The sequence below is a fragment of the Arachis ipaensis genome, chromosome B05 (genome assembly GCF_000816755.2).
Source record: "Arachis ipaensis cultivar K30076 chromosome B05, Araip1.1, whole genome shotgun sequence".
In the NCBI taxonomy this organism is placed as follows: domain Eukaryota; kingdom Viridiplantae; phylum Streptophyta; class Magnoliopsida; order Fabales; family Fabaceae; genus Arachis; species Arachis ipaensis.
In genome coordinates, this window is record NC_029789.2 from 88,667,647 (window position 1) to 88,673,905 (window position 6,259).

Genomic DNA, 6,259 nt, shown 5'->3' on the forward strand with positions numbered 1-6,259 from the left:
TATTTATTATAACTTCTAAACCTTCAATCCTCAGTTCTTCAGGAAGCATGCAAAAGTGGAAGGAATACAAGAAGTTGAAGGAACTGCAAAACTGTCAGCCTGACCCTCTTGCATTAAAACTGTCATAACTTGAGCTACAGAGGTCCAAATGACGCGGTTCCAGTTGCGTTGGAAAGCTAACGTCCGATGTAACATCTCGAATTTTTGAAAATCTAATTATGAATAAATTGTGATTTTATTTTATTAAGTTTAAACTTTATAATTTTAAAAATTATTTTATTACAATCTCATGCGTTTTAAAAGTAATCTTTATAGCATTATATTTGAATTCTAAATTGTTATCCTATCATAAATATTTTGTAAAATTGTTATATTACTTGTATATATTTTTCCCTAATTTATCAAATCAAAATCTAATTTAATTTAAGATCACAAATTTCCTAATTGATACCCTAATTTCACAAAACGCACACTACATACGTTCAGAGAAAAGGAAAGAAACAGTGAAGAGAGAAAGGGGAGCTCGAAGGGGGAAGAAGAGAGATCGAGAGGAGGAGATGGAGAAGTCGGGAGTCGGGGAGTAAGGGAATAGGAGGAAGACGCTGGGATGATCAAGAAGGCTTCGACTTCGTCATCCTCGTGCATCCGTCACTGCTACCATCATCGATCAGAGCTGCTGCGCGTGGAGAGAAGGGGAGACGACATTGCTGTCTCTGTTTGGGATAGCCGCCGCCGTTCAAGTCACTACAGGAGGAGAACGCCACCGTGTGAAGCGAGGTGATGAGCGAAGTAGAACGCGTACAGGAAGAAGAAGAACACGATGACTAGGAGGAGGCAGCGCCGCTGCCGTTGCTACTAGGGTTTGTCTTTGGAATTCCTAGTTGCCGCTATCGTTGCGAGTGAGTCAATTCTGTCCTAGCTATTAGAGTTACCATTTCTGAACCATTGTCGCTTTGAAATGATCCTGTCTCGGCCTCTAATATTCCTAATTATACTGTATTCGTTGGAATCGCCACAATTGGAGCTCATCGCTAGAGAAGACAAACTGTTGCGCCATCTTCTTCATTTTGACTCTGAACCTCCATTCATAATCCTGTAATGTTTCCACTCTTGTTCTATTTAGAATTTTGTTTCTCTGCTATATTCTTATTTTAATTACGGTAGCCGATACCTTTGTTTTAGTGTTGCTGTGTTCTGCTGGAGCTGTCAAACTTGTTGTTGTTAGAGTGTGATCATGGTTGATAATGCTGCCGCATCCCAATAATGTTGGAATTGTTGCTGCTGGTATGAATTCAAAAAGAGCAGGTTTATCGTGGTTAATTCTCTCCGGTTTAGCTAATCGAGGTAGGGGGTTTAAATGATTTCAATTTAAGAATGCCTACAAGGTTTATTGAATAACTGCAAATAGATTTAATAGCTGTGAGTAATTGATTGATTATGTGAATATTGAATTGTGGCTGAAATTGTGATTGGAATGGTTGAGATTGTGATTTAGAATTGTTGATTAGTGATATTGATTGATTATGTGGATTGGAAATTGTTTGATGACTAATTGTTGAGAATTTCTAAATTTTAATGGGTAATGTTGGATTTGTTGTCGCTGAGCTGTTATTTGGTATATTGTAATGTTAATGAACTTGGTTGGTGGTTGATTTGGAATTGGTTTTGAGGGGTATTGAATGGTTGGATTTTGAATACAAAATGGTTTACTGAAAATCAGGTTCTCTTGAAATTAAACAGCAACTTTGAAAGTGAATCAGTGGCTCTATAGTGACTGAAATGATGAGAATTTAAATGTTAAGTAAATTATATTAAGTGTGATTGTTGAGATTTAATTTTGAAGGTTTCATATTAACTGGAACATTAGTTATGATTTTTCAAAGTTAAGTCGTGAATCTGATTTTCTGCACTACTTTAAATGAAATTAGAAATTTTGAAAATCTATAACTAATTCTATGATGATCGGATTTGCGTGGGACTAAGTCTGGATTAAGCTTGGGAATATAGGGAGTTGGACTGGTGAATTTGAGACTTTTTTATTAAGTTTATGATTTATGGTAAATTTTTGAATTATGGATGTCAAATCTGGTTTTTTTGCAGAACGTTTAACACAGCAGCAACTTGATTCCTCTATTGGAAATTCTACAGTTTGAATTTTGAAATGGAACCAATTTTAAATAAAACCTTATTTCTATTATTTTAATTCCGTAAAATTTTAGAACAATTAGACTTGTAGTTTTAAAGATATGAATTTTTGAAGGATGATGCATTATGCAGAAAAAGCCAGATTCTGTTTTCTTAATTTAGTAACTTTGAGAGTTTATAACTTTTGATCCTAGATAGATATTGAGATACAACCAATTGGAGGTAAAAATTAAGTATGTTTAGCATATGTGATTTAAATTTCATGGTTTTACATGTTTTAATAAGTGAGTTATGGGACTAGGAAGAGGTTGTGTTCAATGATTTGTAAAACAGAATTCTGCAGAGAATTATCTAATTTTGAAGCTACGTTACTTCTTCATTAAAAATGGTATGACCTTGGAACTAATTGAGAAAGAAATTTGGATGAGTTATGTTTAACCACATTAATTTTGAAGGTAGTTGGATTTAATTTGGATTTTATATGAAATTTCGAATGTTGTATGCTGCTGCTGTCTTCTGATTTTAAAACACTACAGAGCAGTCACGGTTTTGCTTATATTCCCGAAGCTAGAGTCAGCAAAAAATTATGATTTTTGGTTTAATAGAAAGCTTAATCCGAGACGGTCGCATGGATATAAAGTTTGCATGATTCCAAATTCATTTGATATTTTAAAAACAAAATGGAAATCAGGCTGCCAAGTTGTGTTGGCAATTATTTTGGATATGGAATTTAAGAAATAGATTTTCTATACTATTATCAAATGTTTTTTGAGAATATATATTGCTGTGGCAACTGCTGAAAGAGGCTGATGAAATGTTGAGAAAGAAGGAACCCGTAAGGGTGGCTAAGTCCTATTTTTAAAGGAGATTATATCCAAATTTTTATAAAAGCACAAGGACTTAATCAAAATCAATATTTAAGGCTTATTTAATGATAATAACTTCAATGATTCTTTCAAGAAAATATTATTTGGTATACGGGATTGTTGGCAAGGGCGTGGGTCTTGTCTCGCTTGCGTCATTGCAATTAAGAAAGAAAAAGGAAAGAGTAAAGTACTTATTGTATGATTATTTGTTGCTTAATGCAACCCAAGAGATGTTTGTTTGTTGCTTGCGGCAACCCAAGAGATATTATATATATATTTGTTGCTTAATGCAACCTAAGAGATATTATATATATATATATTTGTTGCATAATGCAACCCAAGAGATGTTTGTTTATTTGTTTGTTACTTAATGCAACCCAAGAGATTTTTGTATATTTGTTTGTTGCCCTGAGGCAACCCAAGAGTAATTTTCTGTTCCCAAGAGTATATGTTTCCTGTGAGTAGAAAGCAGAGGCTGTCTCAATAGAGCTGCTAATAATTATATGCGCATTTATTTGAACAGAAAATCGTATCCGGGAAATCGTGAACTCATGACCGGATAAATGTCGGGAAGGCAGGTGCTAACCGACACATGAGCTCATGGCCTGCACTAGGACTAGACATGCATCATATGCATCTATGTGGTATTGTTTGGGTGTGTATATTGTAATTGGTTTGCCTAAGTGAATAATTCTGTTTAACTGCTAGTTGCTATACTTGATGTAATTGCTCTTGATTGTGTTTGAACCTCATTACTTGTGTTTGTAACTGATTGGCTGGATTGTGGTGAAATGGGTGTTGATTGAGTTGGTTGGGCCTAAGGCCGTGACTGGTACGTTTGAGGTCTAGTTTTGTATAAAGTATCTGACTGGTTCAGCATAGACTTAATGAACCTATGCTTGGAGCAGGATGATCATTTATACCGCGTAGGTAACTTCTTTTATGATATGGTCTAGTAAAGTATGAAAAATCAAACTGGTTCAGCATAGACATAATGAACCTATGCTTGGAACAGGTTGGTCATTCATACAGTCTAGGAAATTTTTAAGAGTTTTATAAAGAAAATATGGTTCTAGGATTTTGAATAATTAACTAATGCTTTTAAAGAAGGTTAATTTTCTTTTAGATGTCTCTGAATGAAATTAACTATTTGCGCTTTATTCTTTACTTTCACGGCATTCTCGACCTCTACTGAGAACATGTGGTTTGGTTCTCACCCCCAAATTTTCCACCCTTTCAGTGACACAGGTTTGAAGATGCAATATGAAGCTGCAAGCAATTAGTAGGCTTTCTTTATGGTTTTAATTGCTTTCATAAAGTCTCCTCGCTCTTGTCCTTTGAGGTTTTATTTTAACAGAGGGGTAGGTGTTGTATTTGGGTTTATATGACTTCTTATGTATAAGAATTACTATTAATAATACTTATGTGATTGTTCTTATTATTTGCAATGTTTATCCTTGATACATGTCTTTAATAAATAAAAACAAAATTTTCTAGAATTTTCTTAAAACTGAAACGCGAAATCGATACAAAGGCTCAGTAATTAAGAGTTAATATTGGAAAAGGTCACGTAACATTCTTTCTAGTAGAAATACCCTGACGTAAGCAAGGTATTTTGCTGGAAGGGATGTTACATTCGAGGCTTCGATTTGATATATAATATGCTATAGTTGCCCTGAAGCTAGGCGACGCGAACGCGTGCTCCACGTGGATGCGTTGCAGTGACGAAAATCAGCATGTCAGATTTCTTCTCCAGCGATTTCTGGGCTGTTTTCGACCCAGTTTTCGGCCCAGAAAACATAGATTAGAGGCTATAAAGTGGGGGAATCCATTCATTCATAATCATCAGCTCATAATTCATAATTTTTAGTTTTAGATGTAGTTTTTAGAGGGAGAGGTTCTCTCCTCTCCTTTAGGATTTAGGATTAGGATTCCTCTTAAAGGAATTAGGATTTCTTATTATTTCAACTTTATTATTTCAACTTACAATTTCTTCCGAGTTCCAGGTTCAATGTTCCTTTTATTTATTTTCTCAATTTAGTTTATGAACTCTCTATGTTTAGATTGATTTTCTCTTATTAATGCAATTGAGGTATTTCAGATTTATGATTCTTATTTAGCTTTTTTTTTTATATTCTTGGCTTTAATTGATTAACTGGAGGCTCTTGAGTTATCAACCTTATCATGATTGATTGTTATGTCTGCTAATTGACTAGAATCCCACTAACTCTAGTCTTTCCTTAGGAGTCGGCTAGGACTTGGGATCTAACTAATTAGTTCACTTGACTTTCCCTTGCTTTCGTAACGGTTAACTAAGTGGGATTAACTTCAATTCTCATAAGAATAACTAGGATAGGACTTCCGAATTTTCATACCTTGCCAAGAGTTTATTTTATAGTTATTTATTTACTTTACTTGTCATTTAAATTACTTGTTCCTTACTTTCAAAACCCCAATCTACAAACATATAACCATTAATAAGAATACCTCCCTGCAATTCCTTGAGAAGACGACCCGAGGTTTGAATACTTCAGTTATCAATTTCAAAGGGGTTTGTTACTTGTGACAACCAAAACTTTTGTAAGAAATGATGATTGCTTGGTTTAGAAACTATACTTGCAACGGGAATTTATTCTGAATTCTAAACCGTCAATCATTCGTTCTTCAGTCTTCAAGTGCCCTTCCTCCAAAAGAGCAATTGTTTTGGACCAATGTGATGAGTTGTGGCTTTAGTTCAAAGTTATTTGCGTTAACATTTGGGGTAAGAATGCTACTCCCACAATGTCTAGGATTTGCAAATGTATAGGAAGCCAAAACTCTTCTCTGTGGTGGATTGTTGTTGACCCCTCCTTCTGGATGATCGGAATTAGAGGGATCCCCTTCCATTTCGTGATATTCCTCCTCAGAATCTTCTTCTCCAACGATAGCCTTCCCTCTAGCTTCTCTTCTTATCCTTCTGAGAGTTCTTTTGTCTTGTTCACAAAAGGTAGGTACAGCTCTCCTTGTATCTGACATACAAACAAAACACAAGAAACACACAAAACCAGAAAACTAGTAACACTTCAATCCATTGCTAGAGTGAAGTTTTGGTTAGTTTAGGCAAAAATTCAAACAATTAATGTGTTAGTCAAAAATAAAGAAAAAAATGCTTGATCTAGATTACCACCTCACTTAATCGTTGTCAACCTAATCAATCCCCGGCAACGGCGCCAAAAACTTGATGTGTGAAAAACGATCCAACACAAAAC

At 34.9% G+C, this 6,259-nt stretch overlaps 1 long non-coding RNA gene across 1 annotated transcript; it reads left to right on the plus strand.

Annotated features, from left to right (window-relative positions):
* LOC107641936 lies at positions 867–4,472 on the plus strand. The gene is made up of 3 exons (XR_001620531.2): positions 867–1,095; positions 1,183–1,344; positions 4,252–4,472. It is a non-coding gene; the product is annotated as an uncharacterized LOC107641936 (long non-coding RNA).